Source organism: Schistocerca cancellata, chromosome 6 (genome assembly GCF_023864275.1).
Source record: "Schistocerca cancellata isolate TAMUIC-IGC-003103 chromosome 6, iqSchCanc2.1, whole genome shotgun sequence".
Taxonomy (NCBI): Eukaryota; Metazoa; Arthropoda; class Insecta; order Orthoptera; family Acrididae; genus Schistocerca; species Schistocerca cancellata.
The window spans coordinates 334,206,358-334,228,778 of NC_064631.1; the positions used below are offsets into that span (position 1 = coordinate 334,206,358).

At 42.7% G+C, this 22,421-nt stretch overlaps 1 protein-coding gene across 6 annotated transcripts in view; it reads right to left on the bottom strand.

Annotated features, from left to right (window-relative positions):
* The window catches only part of LOC126191098 (sorting nexin-24-like), a 96,597-nt gene extending 76,009 nt beyond the window's left edge, over nucleotides 1-20,588 (bottom strand). The window contains exons 1-2 of one of the 6 annotated variants that reach the window (XM_049931831.1): nucleotides 20,513-20,588; nucleotides 2,425-2,467 (exon numbers count right to left, since the gene is read on the bottom strand). The gene's annotated coding sequence lies outside the window, so the exon portion shown is untranslated. Of the gene's footprint in view, nucleotides 1-2,424; nucleotides 2,468-20,401 lie in introns of all 6 variants that reach the window. The other 5 variants (XM_049931830.1, XM_049931829.1, XM_049931828.1 and 2 more) reach the window with 5 other exon arrangements.
* Nucleotides 20,589-22,421: the final 1,833 nt, after the last annotated feature.

A 22,421-nucleotide genomic window follows, 5' to 3' on the forward strand; every position in this document is an offset into this window, starting at 1 on the left:
AACTTTAATCCCACTTGTACATTTATGTTATCTCCCTACAAAAACCCATTAATGAGGTTTTACTGTATCCAATACATTTCCACTGAATGATCACATTATGGGTGTCCACATTTAGGTACGAAGAGGTCAGGAGGACCAGCCACGCTCCACAATCACTGCCTGTCATCAATGGGTATGGAACCACATCAATGAGCATTTGTTCTCCTTGTCGTCCTTCTCCCTCTTTGGTGGCTGAGATTTTTGTTAGGTCCTACCCACAATGAGCGTGTGGGGACCCCTCATACCAACAGGCCATGTATCCTTCAGCCACTGGCTGGTTTCAGGCCTCTGACCTATGGATTTTGAGGGAGAGGGGACCCAAGCCCTGTCACTAGTAGATACTGATGGAAGAAAGCTGCTTCTCTGGCTGCATGTGGGAAGTTGTTTCTGAAGATTGTGCTGCAGGAATGACAAGAGAGAAGGCAGTGAGAGAACTAGTGTGGATGATGACTGTAACTTCTGCATAATTCGTCATCATATCAATACTAAGTAGGTGTTCACATTTTCTTTCTTTTTTTTTATGCTACGACTGGGTAAACCATTGAACATGGAGGGTGGTATTCTAGGCAACTGACCTACAAATGTGTGTGTGTTTTTTTTTTTTTTTTACTATGGCTACCTTTGTGGAATGATCATCTGCAGTTGCTGCATTTTGGGTCCACTGTGCATCCGGGTGATATATGACCAAAGCGTAAGCATCAGAAGCACATCATGAGTGACTGAATTTAAGGTTTCACATCACACCTGTACGCCACAACTATTTTTTTTTTTCCAAATGGACATTCCCTTCAGTGGCAAAGATAAAGGTACCAAAGTCTGTTATATTGTCATAGGGACCCTTTTGGACATGTATGGCACCACATACACCTCACCGCTCAAGATTAGCCATAGCTTCTCGCCTATTTGAAGTGTAAGGTCTCTGTGAAAGATGTTTCCTTGGACCAGATCCACAGTTTTATGAGGGGAAATGGTCACTAGCACATCACCCACACAATCACTTCTGAAGAACATAGACTCTGCAGCAGGGGTGGCATTAATCAATTGCGATCCATTGCACATTATTCCCAGAGTTTCATTCTCCAAATTTATCTTCAATATATTCCACAAAAAATAAAAGTTTTGTCACAATACAAGTATCCCCATCAATTTGAGTACATACCAACTACTGGATAAACTGGTTTGCTCCCAGATGTCTGGCTTATTCCTCTTCACTCAGGGTAGTCAGTGTAGAGAAAGCAGTAGGTTCCACATTGTAATGTGAAGAACAGGGATGTGATAGAACAGTGATCTGAATGGTCGTTGTTTTGTTGTAACTTGACACATTTCACGAGCAAAACATCCACCCTGATGCTACCTGTTCTGTTCAATGGCTCATCACGGATGCCATCCAGTTATAGCAAAAGCCATCTGGCATGACAGCCACTGCTTGGAGTCCTGATGCCCCAGGAAGACAGATATTTACTCCTTGGCATGCAAGCGAGTGAGCAGCGCAGGCATCAGCAGTTTGAACCCCATTTGTACAGAGGCTCAACGATAGGCATAAAACGACCCCACCACAGTGGATTGGTTTCTGTGTTGGCTTAGAAGCACATATAAGAATCTCCACAAGTAATGTGCATATAATATTTACCACTGAAAGCAGTAGGTGCTATTTAGCTTGTCCTTCCCCAGTCAGTCCACATAACAGAAAAAAATTGGGAAATAAAGGTCAAACCCAAAAGAAAACAAAAAATTACTTCAGCCAGAAGGTGATGTCAAGTAAATAAATGACTATTCTGAGAAAGGAAATCAAGATTTAGGGCATAGCCAGGTCGACATCAAATGCTTCCACCAACAGAAAGAGGCAGGATAGTCAGAGATGAGAGACTGCTGCACAGGAAAAAAAGTAAGTGCTGCAATAGCCTGGGACACCATGCTCACAATGCAGGTATTCGCAAAGGAGTTGTGGGCCCTGGGGGGAGGGGGGGGGGGGGGGGGGGAAGGAATTAAAAATTAGTGGAGTAGGTGATGAGCCGGAATGAATTTTCACGCTGGATGTGTGTCAATATAAAATTTTCTGTCAGGTTAAAACTGTGTGCCAGACCGGGATTCGAGCCTGGGAAGTTTGGAAGGTAAGAGACAAGGTACTGGGGGTAGCAAAGAGCTGCGAGGATGGATAGTGAGTCGCACTTAGGTAGCTAACTTGGCAGAGGCAAAGGTCCCCAGATTTGAGCCCAGCATATAGTTTCAGTCTTTTAGGTAATGAGCAATTCTAACACTACAAGCAGAAGGCAGTAGAGCAATAAATTTTACATAACTGAGCAGATCCAAAATAAATAAAAATGAATTTCTTGCATAAAATTATATTGGGAGCAATATTACTCTTATAATAATTAAGTGACTTACCAGAGTGTATTAGACATACCAATTGAGAATGATGATGCAGCTACTGAAAAAAGAAGAAAAAGGGAAAATGGTCAGAATTAACAGCACAAAAATAAAATGAAACAGTAAGCAATTAATTGTTTCAAATAACCAGTCTTTCAATTTTTTTTTTCTTCTATATTGTGCTGTTCTACAAAATTACTACACACTACATCACTTATTTTATCTACTTTGAATATTGTAATCTCTGTCCACTGTTCTATTTTACCCCTCTACTTCTCCTTTCACCACCAAGGTAATTTCTGGATGCAGTAGCATATGTCCGGCTAATACATTTCTTGTTCTGTTAATGGTTTCCAGACAGGTCTTCCGCCGTCTACTCTTTTTTTATAGTTTCATTTAGTATTTTATGTGCCCACTTAATTTTTTAATTTCTTCTATACTGTCACAGTTCAAATGCTTTTGGTTTCTTCTTCACAGATTTCTAATAGTGCACATTTCACTTCCCTGGAAGAGCTCTCTTATTGAAGATATCTTCCTTCACATGTGCCAGTCTAACTCCGCTACTTTCCTTGGTTAACACATTCTAAGTAATCTTGCTTTCTAGATTGGACAATTCATTCACTTCTTCCACTACAGTGTTGGATGGTTGGACATTAACGGACTAAACAGTGGGGTCATCTGTTCCTTAGTCAAGAGGGAGTTTATCTGAAGTAAGTGAGGTCTGCCAAAAATATTAGCGAATTATGGAAGTATGTAGGAATAGCAAAGGCGAGGAACTGAAATCAATGTTGATGCCAGAGCTGAAAAATAATATTAGGAGTTTATATGAGTCTGACCACTGAGGAGGTCAGAGCAGACAAGGGTTCTCTCAGGTCTCATCTGTAGCAAAAGAAATCCTACCTGTATCAGACTTCTTTCACCCCCCCCCCCCCCCTCCCCCAGCCAACCTAATTAAGAGCAAAGACAGTTACAGAGTAAATGTGTTGTAGCTGGAAGATTCTTAATAGTAAAAATAAGGAAGCTAGAAATATCATGGACATCGGTTGGACTGACTACAATAAAATCAAGTGAGAGAAATAATCAGGTCAATAGATCAGTGGGTCCAAGCAGGTATCCCTGGGGCTTTGCACATGACTGGGGGCCATACAATACCTTAGACAAAACCCATTTTCACAGTGAAAACAGGGAACCAGCTTAACTGCCCACAAATCGCCTGCCAAAGTCAGAGGCAAGGAATTTAGAAGACCACACTTAGCATCCTAAATAGTGCAGGGTTTATTAGACGGGACAGTAGCCCACTGAATGTTCCACCTCCGAGTGAGGAGAGAACTTACTTCACTAGCAAATCTGCTCCTAGGATTGTGCAGTCAACCAAACAGTCAACCAGTTCATTCCCTGAGGTATCCACATAACTTGGGACTCAGATACAGACAACTGAGCCCACAGTATGATTAAGGTCAGAGGGAAGGGCATGAATGGAAACTATCACAGCAAGACAGGAGTAACACTGCTCAATACCCTGTAAACTGCTCACTGAGTCACTACAAACTAAAATGCTGTGGAGAGAGGTCTGAGTAATAAAACATAGGGCTGTCTTAATGGTTATCAGCTCCACTGTGAATGCACAATGATTTCCTTCCAACAGATTTCTTTTTTTGTCACATGGAAGAGGTACAAGCATATCGCAGCCTATCCAATGTTTCAGAGCTCTCAGTGAAAATGACAGTTCACCTTGATAACCCTGAAGAATCGAAAAAAGGAAGAGCTGCCAAAAAGTTGGTCGGTTTGTTTGTAGATTAAAGGGACTACACTGCAAGATTATCAGTCCCTTTTTTCTTAGTCACACAAGTCTCAGATGAAAACCATACCCCAAAAGAATGCTACCACCTGAGATCAGGGGAAGGAACAAAATGCGTAAAACTGTGTGTGTAAGCACATTGAAGCAGAAAAAAAAGGTATCAAGTCAAAATGGGAAACATTAACTAAAAGAAAAAAAGTGGCACAAGGTATTACAACAATATAGCAGACTGTGTTAGCTGGATGATAGCAAGAATAAAAAAGGATGAATGAGCCATTCTGAAACACACTAAAATCGCCAGCCTAAAAGCACAAGGCAAGAGAAACAGAGATGGCCTGAAAGATGAGGATAGGGCACCCACCCTTAAACAGAATGATAAAAACCCCCTTCATGGATAAAACTTAAAACTATGTTAGCCACTGATGCATTTTCACTTAAAATCGAAGGATGCGCATCAGGGAGATTGAAATTCCACCGCAGGGTGGCTACATCTGGACAATCCAACAAGATGTAGACCACTGTCAAGTGTGAACCACAGTGACACCGAGATGGGTCTCGCAATGTTGGAAGTAACAGAGAGTCAACCAAGTATGGCCAATGCAGAGCCGGCAAAGGATAATGGCGTCCTTGTGAGAGGCTCGTATGGAAGACCTCCACATATTCGTCGTCTCCTTTATCATACATAACTTATCCGGCAAAGTCAGGGAGTGCTATTCTGTACTCCAGAGCCCAAAAATGTTGCAGCAGAAAACCAATCGAAAATCAGATTCTGGTAAGCCGATCTCCAGACTCTGATTACAAATAGCCTCTTTGGCTAGCCTGTCGGCTAGTTCATTTCCCAGGGTTCCGACGTGTCCCGGGGTCCATAAGAAGTCCATAGAACGTCCACATTGTTCAAGGATGTAAATGGTCATTACCATAGGATGGTGAGGATAGCATTGGTTGGGAGCTTTTAAAGCACTCTAGGAGTCGCTACAAATGAGGAAGGACTCCCTGGCACAGGAAAGGATATACTCAACAGCACGAGATGGTTACCAGCTCTGCAGTGAAAACATTGCAGCCATCTGGCAAGAAGAGCAAGTCATCGTGTCCTGGATGAGCATAAGCAAAGCCAATGTAATCATCAACCATCAAGCCATCAGTGTAAACTACCTCTGAATGCTGGAACGCGTCAAAAATAGAGAGAAATAGGCGGCGGAGGCTGCAGGATGAACTGAGGCTTTTGGAACTTGCGACTGGTGCAGACAAAGCTGTGGCCGAGATATACACCACGGAGGTGCATGTCAGTGGAGCCGGAGGAGAGATGGCAGAGAAATAAGGGACCGGACACAGACTGCAATTTTATCCCCGAACTGGGCTGTCATTGCAGGAGGTGGATTGCCATATTAGGGAAAAGTAGATGGTGATTTGGATGTTTAGGCGAGCTGTGCGTGTGTGAGAGCCCTGTGGGACCGCATTCTCTTGGGTATGGTGGGACCTGAGTGAAGCACAGACTAACTCTGAAGGTGAGGAGCCTCAAGAAGTTCTGTATAAAAATCACGAGTTCGACTGGAGACTCCACTCACTTAATGTAATGAGCACGTGGTGTCGCCAAGTGGTGTCATAGGCTTTTGTCAGGTCAAAAAAGATGGCAGTGCGGTGATGACAGTGGGAAAAGGCTATTCGTATGGCAGACTCCATACTAAGTTGTCGGTGGTGAACTGACCTTGGCAGAAACCAGCCTGATGGGGAGCCAGAAGGCCCCGAGACTGAAAGAGCCAACACAACCGTCAGCTCATCATATGTTTGAGCAGCTTGCACAGAAGGTTGCTGTGTCTAGCAGGCTCTTAACAGGTTTTAGCACTGGAACAATGATACTTTCTCGCCACTGAAGTGAGAATTCGCCATCGCTCCAGATGCAACGGAAGATGGCAAGGATGTGATGCTGGTAATCCGCTGATAAATGTTTAATCATTTGGGGATGGACATGGTCTGGCACAGAGGTTGTGTCAGGACAATGTGCAAGGGCATATTCACCAAACAGAGTACTGAATGACTAAAGATGTCATGTAGTAAAGGATAAGCACTTTTATTCCACCCACTTTTAGGGTACAAAAGATGGCATGGTCTCAGATGCAGAGGTTCGATCATAATGCTCAGAAAAATGCTCTGTGATTGCATCTGGATCGGTATAGATAGCTCTATTTAAGGAAATCCCAAGTATACCAGCAGGTGTCTGATATCCATAAAGGCACCTTATCTTAGTCCAAACCTTTGTGTTCCGATGGTGGAGATGTACTGTTCACAACACTCCCACTTCCATCTTCTGATTATTTGACAGACCCTGGCACAAAGCAGTTTGAATGCAATGAGGTGCTCCATTGATGGGTGCCACTTATGAAGTTGGAGAGCCCACTATGCTCTATAATGGCCACAGCGATATCTGGTGATCACCAATGCAATGTCTTCTGCCAGGGGCCACCTGAGGAACTAAGGGTTGTCGATTCAGCTGCAGAAGCAATGGCTGTAGTAACATCGTGGATCGCCACATCGATGTTACCAAGGAATGGAGATCCAATAGTGATAGTAGAGGCAAGAGCAGAAAGTGGTCACTACCACATAAATCATCGTGAGCTCTGCGCAGTGTACAGATGGTAGAAGGCCAGGACTATAAACAGAGATCAATGGTCGAGCATGTGCCATGTGCCACACTAAAATGAGTGGGGGCATCTGTATTTTAGGAGGCAAAGATCGAATTGAGTTAGTAGATGCTCAACTCTTCACCATGGCCAGTAATCTTCGTTCCACCCCATAAAGGGTTGTGGGTCGTGAAATCACACAAAAGTAGGAAAGTTGGGGTGGGGTTGAGAAATTAGTGCAGCCAATACATTTTGTGTACCTCACTATCAGCAGGAAAGTAGATGTTGGAGGTGGTGATTTCCTGCGTTATCCTCACCCTGACAACCACAGCTTCTAGGTGTGACTGAGGGGCCATTGGTAAGGGGCACAGGTAACGGGACATACTTGACATCCTGTTACAGACATTATTATTTTTGTAATACCCCTGATAGCCATGAAGAGCAGGGGTCTGCACTGCTGAAAAACAGAAAGCAAACGTAATGCTTAAGGGCGGACGTTGATGAAATTGACCAAAAATGTCAATTATCAATTTATTTTTTATTTGTTAGTACAACTCATGGACAATAAGTTCCCAAAGTTTGAATTGCATCCGAAGTGCTTGAAAATTAATTAAAAGTGTGATGCGGCCTCCCTGCCATGCCTACGTTTTGAAGCAGCACTTCAATAGCAGCTCAGTGAACAACGATTCTGTGTATTCCTTTCAACCAAACGTGTGTGGGATACATCTAGAAGGCTGTGATACATACTCTTTGGTTTTATAGATCATCTTTGTCTCTGTTCCGTATCTTATAAACAATAACAAACTAGCTGCATCGTTTACGACAAAGCAATTCTTTTTTTGCTTTGGAGATTTATACAACTGTTCAACCTAACTTTTTTCCTTATTTCACTTCTTTATCAGTCCAACTGATGTCCATGATATTTCTAACTTCCTCATTTTTACTATTAAGAATCTTCCAGCTACAACGCATTTACTCTGTAACTGTCTTTGCTCTTAATTAGGTTGGCTGGGGGAGGGGGGGGGGGGGGGGGGGGGGTGAAAGAAGTCTGATACAGGTAGGATTTCTTTTGCCACAGATGAGACCTGAGAGAACCCTTGTCTGCTCTGACCTCCTCAGTGGTCAGACTCATATAAACTCCTAATATTATTTTTCAGCTCTGGCATCAACATTGATTTCAGTTCCTCGCCTTTGCTATTCCTACATACTTCCATAATTCGCTAATATTTTTGGCAGACCTCACTTACTTCAGATAAACTCCTTCTTGACTAAGGAACAGATGACCCCACTGTTTAGTCCGTTAATGTCCAACCATCCAACACTGTAGTGGAAGAAGTGAATGAATTGTCCAATCTAGAAAGCAAGATTACTTAGAATGTGTTAACCAAGGAAAGTAGCGGAGTTAGACTGGCACATGTGAAGGAAGATTTCTTCAATAAGAGAGCTCTTCCAGGGAAGTGAAATGTGCACTATTAGAAATCTGTGAAGAAGAAACCAAAAGCATTTGAACTGTGACAGTATAGAAGAAATTAAAAAATTAAGTGGGCACATAAAATACTAAATGAAACTATAAAAAAAGAGTAGACGTCGGAAGACCTGTCTGGAAACCATTAACAGAACAAGAAATGTATTAGCCGGACATATGCTACTCCATCCAGAAATTACCTTGGTGGTGAAAGGAGAAGTAGAGGGGTAAAATAGAACAGTGGACAGAGATTACAATATTCAAACAACTGTTTGATTCTTTCTTCATTCAGTTATGCCACGATCACAAAGAGTGTATAAAAAACTGGATAAATTGCGTTTGAATAAGTTAGTGAATGGAAGATGTGAGAAACGACAACAAACCAGCAATGAGGCTGCATCTCTGCAGCTGAAAATTCTGTTGAAGACCCAGTAAAGGAAAGAAGACAGACAACAAGAAACCAGAAGAGAAGCCTTGAAGGGAAAGACGACCCAGAGTACAAATGTGATGCCTTCTGAAGAAGTGAAATAAGGAAAAAAGTTAGGTTGAACTTTAAATTGTGTTTACTTAAAGTTTATGTACCTTCTTCTCAGATTCTATAAATGCTAGAATTATGAAATTTTGTACACATATTTCAGTAAATCTATTAAACATTGCTTCACGAGCAAATTTTGAAATTCTGATTGCAAGCTGAAATATGGGGCAAAGTGCTTGAAATTTTGCATGAATTTAAAATTGTACTTACGGAATTATAATTTTAAAAAATATGAAAATTCTATTTGACCTATTCCAAAAACCTCATGAGAGAAGCTTACAACATATAAAGAGATTAAACAGAGAAATTTTTGTAGAAATCTCTTGGATACTTTGAGAAAATGGAACATACATTTTTTTTTTGATCAAACTTCAAATTTCATTAAAAAAAAAGTTGGATATATATAATCAAAGGATTTTATATGTAAATGTGTAACTGTCAAGTAAAGCGTGGTACAAAATTTCATTGCCCTATCTCCAAAACTGTGCATTTGTTGCATTTTTGAAATAGTGTGTGTTTTTTTATCAATGTCTCTCCTTAAGAGCTGTTGTAACTCAGCCAGGTGGGGGAAGAAAACCAGCACAATTCCACTGGAGGATGACGCTTTCTATAGTATGGAAAGGCATGAAGGGACCAAGAGGGCAGTTTATGCCTCAGGGTCATCTGCGGCCACTGGTTCAGTGCTTGTATCTATGACAATCACTGCTGAGGTGTCAGCGAGATCTAGGTCCTTGGGGGAAGCTCTCCACCTTGTCCTTAGACACAGAACTAGTACCAAGTGGTGGTGGTGGTGGTGGTGGTGATGTAGAGGCCACCCGAGTTTCTTGTTTCTTACCAGGCTACTACTCCATTTTTTTGCCCTCTCGCTTCTCTTTAGGGGCTTGTTGGGAGGGCTTCTCTGAAGTAGCTTCATGAACTGATGAATAGTGTGAGGCCCTTTGACCAGTAGCTTGTGGCTCCTTCAGCCAGTGGCTGATGTCCACTATTGCATGGCGGGAGGGGGGGGATGACGACCTTGGAAGGTACAGTCCCAAGAAACCCCTTCCATGCGAGAGGAGCAGGAGGCAGCTACTTCTCCAACTGAGGGGAGGGGACTGATGTCCTTGGCATTTGGAGGGAGGGGGGGGGGGGGACGGCACAGCTCCCAAAGTAAGTGCTTTGAAGTAACGAAAGAAGAAGTGCCTCCAACCACCAATGGGGAGGGGGGGGGGATGTAGTCAGGTTGCCCTGAGGGCTCACTGAACAAGGCAGAGACGAGCGAACTACCATCACCAGCAAGGGCGACATCGTCATAGCTGCAGCATAGGAGGATGTCAATCGAATGGGGTTCAACTAGTCATATTTCTTTTTGACCTTTTGGTAAGTCAGCCGGTCCAGGGTCCTGTACTCCATACATCCACAATCTCCACATATGGCACTGGAATTGCACCGGGAAGACATGTGCCCAAATTTACAGCACTTAAAGCACCGCATAGGGGGAGGACATATGGTTTTATGTCACATCGGTACACCATCACCTTCACCTTTTCTGGCAACAAATCATCCTCAAAGGCAAAGATGAAGGCAGTGGTAGCAATTCTTATTACCTTTCGGTCCCCTACAGACACAGCAGATGAAGTGAATACCCCATCATTATAAATTGGTGTGTAACTCCTCGTTCGACTGCAATAGGAGGTCTCCATGAAACATAAGCCCCTGGACCAGGTTTAGGCTTTTATGGGGAGTGCCTAAATGGGAATATCACCCAGCTTGTCACACACAAGCAGCACCCATGACTGGGCTTTGGATGCCGCCTTCATCAGGACTGACCCATTTCTCATTCTGGGTAATGCTGCCACAATCCCAAACTTATCCTCCAGATTTTCAATAAAAAATAGAGGCTTTGTAGCTAGAAAGGAGAAAACTAAATATTGAGGCAAATAAGGCCCTCTTGTTTCTGTAGCCCTATGTTGCTCCCATGGTGTAGCTATGGGGGGAAACAATTGGGGGTCATACTTCTCAGCACTGAACTTTAGCCTCTCTTCTTAGAGACTGCTGGGGCCAATCAGCCACCAACAAAAAATGACCCGGTTGGCTTCATTTCGGGTCATTCGCCCTGATGCCATCCACTCTAATCAGGTGCTCTCCCCAAGGATGCCACCCAGCCACAGCAAAGGCCACTTGGCACAATGTCCGTTGTCAGGAGTCCTGATGCTCCAAGAGGACAGACATCTACTCCTTGGCATACGTGGGAGTTTGCAGCTCAGGCATCAGCAGTGCGATCCCTGTGTTGTTAAGAGGGCTACAACCAACAGGGTACATGACGACTCCTCCACAATGGACTGGCGGACTGGCTACTACGCTGGATACTGGGTGTGAAAAGATCCATTTTCATCATGTGCGCAGAAGATGACAGTGATCAAGGGATGTAGATTACGCACCCTGTAAAATGTCCTCACACAAACAGCTGGATTACAGATGGAAATGGAGAGTCATGACAACATTAGGTGCAAATGATCTCAGCACACAATGGATAAATGATGCACCACGTACGGTGTCCTTCCCCAAATGACATGCACTTCTGTAGAATTTGGAAAGGGTGGAAGTCAAACCCTAAAAGGGGACCATTACTGATCAGGCCAAAAAGCAGAAGACTCCTCTCAGTTGACTCTTATGACAGGCAGGAATATCTCAGGTCTATTCCAGTCCCAGAACCCACAAGGTTAGGGGATGGGGCATAGGGGTGGCATGCCGAAAGGTCATGGGAACAACTTTAGGTACTTGAAATAGATTGGTCCTAACTCATGGTCTGTTTGCTAACTGAGGGGGGTATGAACGAAACAAAAGGAGCACATTCTTAGGATGATAGACAGATCACGGCAGAGGCCCTCAAACTGCATTCTAACCAGTAATCCTGCCTGAGGGTGGGTGTCAGGGGTCAATGCCCCTCACATAAAAAATTATAAGTTGGATTATTAGGAAATTGTCCGGTTGGTAATTGCATAAGTCAGCAAGAGTCAGTACCATCAGAAATGAAGAGGGATTATCTGTGCTTTGGCAAGATGACTATCTACAGGACTAGTCCAGAAGCCACCAATGGTGGACTGGATCCAGCAATTTCAAAGCTGTAGAAGCTACTGAGTCATAAACCTGGAAACCAAAGTTTGACTGGGATAAGACCCGGGCCCGTAAATATCTGCACCCCAAGAGGTGTGGGCAAGGCTGTGGAGAGACTTATGTTTTCGCATGCAGCTAGACTTCAGTTGATGAATACCGGCAGCCATGTCAGCCTTTTATCAAAGAGCAACCCTAAAAGTTCAAACACTGCAGCAATGCCCAATTGCCGGGTACCCAGAATTCCGAGTGAGGACGGACTGTAGTGTGATGGTAGAAATGGAAGACTTGTTTCCCCCCCACACACACAAGAGACAAATGGAAGTTACAGGAAAGTGTCCAAGCAGAAGCCTTTCAGGTGGCACTCTAGCTGGCATTCAGCCATGGTTACAGACTGGGAGCTGTACCAAACACAGAAGTAGTCTACATACAACATGGTGGTTAGAAGTGGTCTGATGGAGGTCACTAGCCCATTGATAGTGATAAGGATGAGTTTAACACTCAGCATGGAGTCCTGCAGGACACCGTTCTTTTGGACTCAATAAGAGCTGAGTGATGTACCAACTTTAACCCAAAACAAGCGGTGGGATTAAAATTTATGAATAAAAATCAGTAAGGACCCTCAAAAGCCGCTATTATGGAGAGTAAGTAAAAGTGATGGGGTTCAAATGGTTCAAATGGCTCTGAGCACTATGGGACTTAACTGCTATGGTCATCAGTCCCCTAGAACTTAGAACTACTTAAACCTAACTAACCTAAGGACAGCACACAAAACACAGCCATCACGAGGCAGAGAAAATCCCCGACCCCGCCGGGAATCGAACCCGGGAACCCGGGCGTGGGAAGCAAGAATGCTACCGCACGACCACGAGATGCGGGCAAAAAAGTGATGGGGCCAAGCAGTGTTGCATGCCTGACACAGCTAAAAAGAGATTGCAATGAAGTACTGGCATTTAAAAACATTGCTGTTTACAACCTAAGCTGATGGTTGTGGACCATCCCTCCCAGAAACGACACTGATGTGGGGGGAAAAAAAGTCCCTTGATTCAAAGACCCAGCATAGTTGTTGGGCTACAATCCTTTCAAGCAGTTCAGTGATAACTGATTGGTAGCTTTCATGAATGTTGGTCTTTTGCCTGGTTTAAGGATTGGGACCATGATAATGTCTGCCACTGCAAAGGGGAAGTGCCTACTAGCCAAATATTGTTGAAGACCCTGAGCAGATGGAACCTGCAACAGTCGGATGTTGGATCACTTAATTATGCAGGTACCTAATCAAGGCTGATGGCTGTATTCATGACAGCTCAAGAGCCTGAAGCAGTTCCCAGTCAGTGGCAGCTCACACGATTATGCAGGTACCGAACCAGGACCAGGGGCCACATTCATGACAGCTCAAGAGCCTGAAGCAGTTCCCAGTCAGTGAAGGACAAGGAAATGTTCTGTCTCACAGTGTTTAATTAGGTAACGAGCCTTATTACAAAGAAGCTTAAAAGCAAGGATGGTGGTTGTGAAGGATGTTGTTTAAGATGTTGCAAGACCTTTCAATGATCCTCTATAGCTCTCAGAATATCTTTGGTTCATCATGGCATCAGAGGGTGGCGGTAGGGGCCTGTAGAAAGATGAATTGCAGTTCCAGTGGTGCAAGTAATCACCTCAGAGAGATATTTCACAATATCATCAATGCAATGTGACAGACAGAGGGCAAAGGTGACAGCAGAGGTATAAAAGGCCAGTTGGGCCTTTGAAATGCCCAATGTGACAATTGGTCCATTGGGCAGTGACATGGAAGTGACAGGGTCACTGGAAAGTGATCACTGTTGCAAGACCATTGTCGGTGTGACCAAAGTAGGGAAGCCATGCAATTGAGGTAAGAGATTGTAAAGTCAATAGCCAAAAAGGTACCACAGGCATTCTGAAGTAGATAGAGTACCGTCATTGAGGGGAGACAGACCAAGATTGGAAAGAAGTTGATCAATCAGAAAGCCCTTGCCAGACGAAGGTGGTGCTTCCCTATAGAGTGGTGTGAACTGAAATCCCCAAAAAAAGGAGAATAGAGGAGAAAGTACTTGGATTAATGTCGACAATTCAGTATACGTAAGTAGCTTGCCTGGAGGTACATAAATATTGCACATGGTGATCATTGAGGTGTTTTGCACCTGCACCACTAGCGCTTCCAACATGCAATGAAGAGTAATCCAATCACAGATGAAATTTGTACAAACCAATGTACAACCCTTCCAGATGCCCCCTCTGCACCAGCATGGTACTGAAAGGATGCAAAATAATCACAGTGTGTTGTGTAATGGTTATCAGTGAAGCATGTTTCTTGAACAGTAATGTAAATTGCAAATGAGAAGAAAATAAGGTGGTGTAGTTCCAGCTTGTGACAGTAATATTCATTGTAGCTCCATTGGATCATCACACTGAGGAAGTCCCGGTTAGATTTGAAGGGGCCAGGATCACTGTGCTACTAGTGAGGGGTGGATCATCATCAATTCGGCATCCAACAATGTGGGGGAATTCACCTCCAGTGTCAATGGGGTAGCCATCTCCCAAGATTTCTTCTTCTTCTTCTTCTTCTTCTTCTTCTTCTTCTCCTCCTCCTCCTCCTCTTTCACAATGATGGATGTCAGGTTTCTTGTGAGAGCTTATCTGCGGTGGTGGGGTACGAACAGAAGAAGAGCAGGCAGCCTTGAGATCCACTGTCCGTCGCTCCTGCAGCCACTGGATGGTGTAGGGTCTCTGATCTGTGGATTTCCAGGGAGAAGTTCCTATGGAGAGAGGGGTGGGGGAAGGGCTATGACAAGCAGACGTTTCTCCAGCTGGTTGAAGGAAATGATTACGGAGGATAGTGCCACAGGAACCATGTGACAAGTGGCCCCCATGGTCAAGTTAATAGGCGTGACTATCAGATCTTTGTGCTGAGGGAGTAAACATGCCAGATAATGCTGATGACCTGGAAACAGTAGAGATGAAGGTCATTGTCACAGATTGAACTCAATCAATCAATCAATCATTTTTTTCCAACCTTCAAGTGACCTTCAGTTCCTGAATTTTGCATTTCTCAAATAGGTTAGCACATTTATGGGATTGGGGAGGAGAGGGTAGTCACTTCCACAATTGACACAGACAGGTTACAGCAAACACCAGGGCACTCCATCTGCATGGAGAGTCAACTGAATGGCAGTCGTCCTCATCACTCGCTACCCACATGGCTCAGTCTCAGTCACTAGTGAGTGAGCACTGAGAGAACGAGTAATGGGCCAATTCCACCCAACTGGGTAAGGAATGTCATAACTGAGTGTTAGACATGTGAAAGAGCATCAAGACTTCAATCAATGGAATTTCTAGGCCTTTGCACACCCATCTGATTTGTGCGCTGTCATCAAGTGAGATGGTGTTGGTCATCTTCACTAACTTTTCTGCGCAGTTTATTCATCCTCTCTGTCACATACAGTAGCTGAGAACACCACACAAATTAGGTACACACTTGCAGTGATCTAGCACCCATGGTGGATGTTTGTGAAGTGGCTAGCCAAAGTCCCCACAATCTGGGTCACAGGTACATCAAGAAGACATCTGACTGAAGTGCTCGCATTTAAAATACCAAATTAGGGGTGAAAAATACACTTCACATCACAGCAGTAATGTGATTTTGACCTCTTATGCAAATGAATCCTCGTCAAAAGCAAGGATGAATATGCCAATTCTATCTTGCAAGTCTGAAAGTACACGGCATATGAAACAGCTCCCTCACCTCTGTTTGTGTCATTTTTTGTCTGCCTACAGCACTAGGTCCCAGTGAAACATTAATTCTCATATGACGAAGTCCTCATGGTGTGTGATGGCAACAGGTATATATCACCAAGTTGTTTACAGGATAGTAACACCTGTCACTGGGTAGGATTTGGTGTCTTAATTAAGATGGAACCACCTCATAACTTGCTAAGGAAAGGGAATTAACAATACAAGTTTAAATTATTCTCCATAAAAAAACATAGGTCTAGCAGAGAGAAAGTACACTATCTATTTAGGTTTAAAAAAATGAACTGAGGGGGAATAACTGTCTGCATGCTACTTTGTTTTGTTTTCCTGGCAGGATGTAGCCATGTATGGCATTGAACTGGAGTCTGTCCAAAGAGACTGCTAGGGCCTCACAGCCACCTGCTGATAACTCTGGTACCTTCAGGACAGAATACGTCTGACACAATGGAGCCTATTCTGAGTGAGGGTTCTCCCAATTCATGCCACCCAGCAAGAGCAAAGGTCACCTGGCATGACAGCCAGTGCCACGTCCTGGTACCACCAAAGGCAGCCGCTGCTCCTTGGGATGCACATGGAGGTGACAGATTGGATACAAATCCGTGTGTGGTCATGGAACTAAAACCATACAGGTACCTGACAACCCCTCGCCCCATGTGGACTGGTTACCATTTGGGTATAGGCCAACATCCCCCACACAACTGGCAAAAAAAAAATTGAAAAGGTGGGGGCAGAATACAGATGTGCAGACTAAACAAAAGTTCATTAAAATATGTGGAGTGAAATAAAGGGAACAAAGTAAGAAAAGCCATACTCTACACCCTATAAGCGAGCTAGGGTCGACAGAAGCGTCCGATCCCACGCGTCGGCTTTGACCCGTGACGTAAGGGTGTTGTCGTGTGTGACGTCATGACGGCGCGGAGTTTGGTTTGATTGTGGCTGTCTCCAGTTCTGTTTTATCTTATTTTATTTACTTTTCTGATCTGTTCGTTCTATCTCTTGAGATTTTTTTTTTTAATTTAAAAACACTTATTACTTATTTTAATTATCTGTTTCCTCCAATTTCTGTTTTAGTTTATTATATTTATCTTTCTGATCTGTTCGTTCTATCCCGTGAGATTTTTTTTAAAAAAGACAAAAAACACTAATCAGCTACTGAAGCATCTTTATATCTTCTATGGGTTGCAGGGGTTACGACCCCTGCGGAGGTGGGCGGATATTCATGCATGGCTGTCTTCACTTACACGTTGTAGCTACACAAGGCGTCTAAATTTGTTTATATTTAGTTTGCCCCCCACCCAAAACACCCCATTTCCCGCGCTTGTCCCGTTAGTGTCATTAGGCTTCTTGTGGAAAGTGTGTGTGTTTGTTTTTGTTTCCGCCATATTTGTGACATCATGGGTCAAAGCAGACGGGCGGGATCGGACGCTTCCGTATTTCCAGCGAGCTAGGTTGTCAGCAGGGAATATGTCAAAGAATAAATAATAGAAAAAAGTAAAATTGCAGCACAGGGAAGTAAGCACTGCAATTGACACACACACACACACACACACACACACACACACACACAGGAATTTTAAGCCTCCTGGGGGGCCCACACAGTGTTCTGTAGTTGACATGCTACTGCACAGATATGTGGAAGTGAGCTGGAGCACCAACATGTAGTAGCAACAATAATACCCTTCATACTGCTGAAGGCAAAGGACCAGGGCCTCCCACATAAGCACTGAGATGCCAGACCTGTGAGGTGTTGTGGAAAGGCTATTGTCCCACCATGAGGAAGTTGCCAAAAATCCCTGTCCGCCATAACATGGGAATTCTCTGTAGCCCAGATATGGGTGTTGTGAAGACTGGCAATACCACCCATCAGAAAGGTTACCTCATCCGTAAATATGGTGGATAAGAAATCCCAGCACCATGGTGACCTGCACAACAATCCAGTGGCAAAAACATCACCATAGAGCCAAGTCCATACATAATAAAGCCTGCAAATATTTTAAGTGATACATAGATAGTGGCACCTGGCATGGAGAATGTTCCACAATTTAATCTTGTTTACTCCATGCTGGTGGTCCACATGCCTGGTGCTGATACTGGGGTCATATTCAACAGTGTTCAATGCCTGTTAATGTATGGGGCGGACCCATCTTTCATGGTTACCAATTTTTGTAAACAAGCCTGCCTCACACAAAATGATGAAACATTATAATAAACACTTTACAGTGCAGCTCCTATCGATACAGATGCTTTTCTCAATACAGTTGTGCTGCTACCCGTCCACTGTCATTTGCCTATCAGAATGTAAAGACCATGTAGGCCTGTTTCTAGTTGGTATACCAGATTGCTTCGATATCTTGCTGCTAAAATCTAGAGATGTGAATTTATTCCTTCATCACAATTTGAACAGCATTATGCAAATTGAATGCCACCTCTCAAGCATGTGCCAAGATTCTCAGTGATGAGGGTGAGTGGTGTGACCAGCAAGTCTGCAAACAACATCTATGAATGTGCAAAGCAACAATGAAGGAGTAGCAATCCTGTTTCTTTCAACAAAATAATGGGAGACTACACAAACAATGCAGAGGCTCCAATCTAATTGACCTGTCTGACTGTCATTTCCTGTTGGAAATCTTGGCTTTCACTCATTTACACCTTTCCATGAATCCAATCTCTAAAGAGATGTCTATATGGATTGGTACAGGTTAAGGAAGAACATTAATAAGCAGAAGCAGCCACAGCAGCCTACAACCGTAAAGCATATGAACAACAGTTATGACTAGCACTAATCTACTCACATTGATATTTATGAAAATTACACCTAGATAAATAAGTATAAATCAGATGCACAGTTGCTACTTTCCAGAAGCCACTGCTTTTCCTGTTATTCCACCCAGCTGAGCCAGCCGGGGTGGCCGAGTGGATCTAGGCGCCACAGCCTGGAACTGCGCGACCACTACGGTCACAAGTTCGAATCCTGCCTCGGAATGGATGTGTGTGATGTCCTTAGGTTGGTTAGGTTTAAGTAGTTCTAAGTTCTAGGGGACTGATGACCTCAGAAGTTGAGTCCCATAGTGCTCAGAGCCATTTGAACCACCCAGCTGATGTTTTTACCTAGTACTTTATACTAAACATTTAGCATTACTGATTTCAGGCACTATTAGCAGTTTGTGCTCTGTCAAAGTAAAAACATCTATGACGTAAACATAAGTGGCAGCTAGAATCTACAGATTAACAGAAGCAGTCTACACCACTTCACCAACTTACAGCAAAACATGTCACCACCCAACCTAGCACTCAGGTTATACTACAGATCAGTAAGTCCGCATCTCATACGAATTTGTATTCATGTTCGTTGGCTTTGACAACTCAATCAAACTCACATTTTCCAATCTAACCTAGATCCTGGGCTCTTGTGCAGCTCAATCTGTCACCACAACATACATTTATAAATGTAATATTGATGCAAAAGAAATATTGTCAACATTCCACCCCCTTTGTGTTTGCACACTTATGAAGCAACACACCACAATCATTATACTAAGGCAACACAGCCGAAATCTGGTATCTGCAGGTTCAGTTGACTCAACTGACATATGAGTGATTAATTATTCCGAAAAGTAATAATCTTATCTGTAGCACAGACCAAGGTGATGATTAGGCTGGATAGTGATAGTTTCCTGAAGCCAACAAAACTGAATACAAAATATTGATGTTGACAGACTGATCTGCAGCGTAATCTTAGTTCTAGGTTGCTAGTGGCCAACATTCACTTCTTATTAAATACACTTTTCTCTAGCAATAACGAAATCACATAGTACATTCAACAACATTAAGTTCCACAACGGAAAAACCACCTATTGGTATTTTAGTACACACCAGAACGATCAACTACCCCAAATTCGTACATATTCCATAACCTTTTCTGTCTATCTAGAGAAACTTTGAGGTCTTAAGGTGATTCACCAACACAAAACCAAAAAACAGTCTTGTATATTCTGACGCAGGAGGTATTTTTTTATAACGCAACAAAAAATTACTCTTGACATCCTCGTGTGCAACTACTCTGTTTTCCTTCTATGTCATTCAAAGTAGTGTAACAATCATCATCATTTTTATGGGCATACGCCTAGGTAAAACTGTCTCGCAATCCCGCATTTGTGCCATCCATAATAATCTGATTTAATGATCATTTTTGTGGGTTTCGAGGGAGGAAGGAAGATAAAGATCCGAGGCCTAGCTGGAGAGAATGAGTTTTCGGATGCGACCACTTTACAGGCATCAAGCACACATTTCCCTTTAAGTCACTTGCTTAGCATCTTTAAAACATTCAATGTATTATCAGGATACGGATCTGAATAAGAATACGAAGACAGTGTCGTGAATTTTGAACCAACTCTGTTACTACAGCGAATTCTACGCCAAATTTTTTACGGGCGATTAACAAAATAAGGACAGAAACCATGCTATTTTCTGCTGTGTGCTTCTTGCAACGCTGGACGTTTCCGCATATGACAGTTTTTCACATTCCTTTACTCCAATTTAGTTCCTTTCACTCACTCCCTTTCAACTGATTTACTGACGTCCTCCATCACTTCGTGTCCATCGACAGGTTTTCCATGTAAACATACATGTAACGGTTTTGTAACATGGGCCAATTCCACTGTCTGAAACACCAAATATTGACAGAGTGATTACGCTAGCTCTCAAAAGACAAACATACGAACCGAAGGCTGGCGGGAACTGTGTAGAGAAAAATGCCAGTTGGCTACGTCGTCTTGCCGTAACTGTTGCCGCAACACATGTGAAAACTAACAAAACATGCTACAAACACTAACCTACCACTTTTTCTCCCCCCCACACATTGACAACTATACACATTACACAAGAAGATACCAAAGATTTTACACAAAATCTGACGCACAGTGATTGACGTTTCGACCGTAGACTATAAATATCTGTGGCGTGAGCATTCGGATGCGCAGAACGAGAATACTGTCCCCAATATCTCCTGCAGCTCAAGTGAACTGATTTTGGGGCGGCGCAGTTTAGCCCGTAATGCGCTTACCCTATTTTGATTGTTATTACATCACTGCTACACATAGATCACCTTCAGAAGTACAATGAAACGTTTTACAGACGTCTTGATAATTTTATACCAGGACTTGAAGTGGGCTTAAAGATGTGAAGATCAATAGTATTGTGCTTTTTCACCTCAGTATCATAGCTCAGATTCAATTCATTTGCAATTTTTTGGTAACGGGATAAGAAGTGACAGCCAACAGTATTTTTTTTTAAGTTTCCTATTGTATTTGCTCGTATTGTCGAATCTCTGTTATTAATTACGTCGCGGTGACACTGTACACGATGCCGAAGTACCAAGAAAAAAAAACCATTTGGAACTATGAAACTGTTGTTGTAAATAACATAAGATATAAACCATCTCCTTGTCTACTATTATTTTCAAATTTTCTTCTTTTTGTAGACAAATAAAATATGCAGAACATTTTTTCTCGATCACATCAGAAAAATAAAACCATACACTACACACAAAAAATACAAGATCAGTGTTCGAATTTTGGCGTAATAAAAGAACTGACAGCCAACAATATTTTTGTTGTTTTCTACTGCACTGATTCAGATTGTCGACCCTGTTCTAATTAATTACATGTTGTAATTACTGTACATATGGTGTAGAAAACTGTCTCATACAGAAATACTTAGACACACACAGGGGTGTGAGAACCTGCACAGATTGGAGGGAATTAATCAGACTCTCATCTATAAATTTTATATGCATATTAAAATAGTACAAATATGTGTACACTGACTGTCAGTATTCTTGGAAATTTATCTAGCACTTGTCTCGTAAACAAATGACCATAAAATAGCAGAAATTATCTCTACAATACAAGATTTTGTAACACATGTCTCAATATTTTTCAACATAGAAAGTGCCTCATATCAAAATGACATTTACAATTATACATTTATAGTCCACATCAAAGAGAGGTAACTGGTCCTCCTTTCACTCACTTCGCTTGACATCCGTATCAATGACAATATTGCCCCACAGCTGTTCCTAAAACTCACATGCAGAAACGTGTAGAAAACTGGGCGAATACGTCCAATATTCAACTTTCACTATTACTGCAGACTGTAGATAAGGAACATCGTCCCAAAATCACGTGACTAGCCCTGTTTGACGTTGAGAATATGAGCAGTAGGCTATGCGCGAGGACGGAAACGTCACAGAGATTTGCGCTATACCCACCAGCTACAACAAAGTGACCAATGAAAAGTCAGAACTGGAAAGAGCAGGTCGGAAAGCACTTCGTTCCACCCACGTATAGCTTTATTTTCGTTTTCTTACTAAAGTTCTTTTTACCGCATAGAAGATTTATCACAAACATGTCACTTTTTGTAGGATTGCTTATAATTAAATATCAGTTAATGAAACATTGACCGAAAAAGTCATCAGCAGATTTTAACATGAAAATTAATTAAAGATAACTTTATTTCTCGAATTCAACGATTGCTTTGTCTGTGTGGGTAGAGGTATCATATTACTGTTTCAAAGTTCACAGGTTTGCGGCTTGTTGTATGCAAAAATTATGTTTTTATCATCTTCAGGTTAGTGACGGATTGTGAGATCATCAATGATATTAGTAATCTTACTTGTCAGAAATATCTGACCGTTTTTTTTTAACTATGTTGCTATTTCCATGAGTGTGGTTAGGCAGGAAC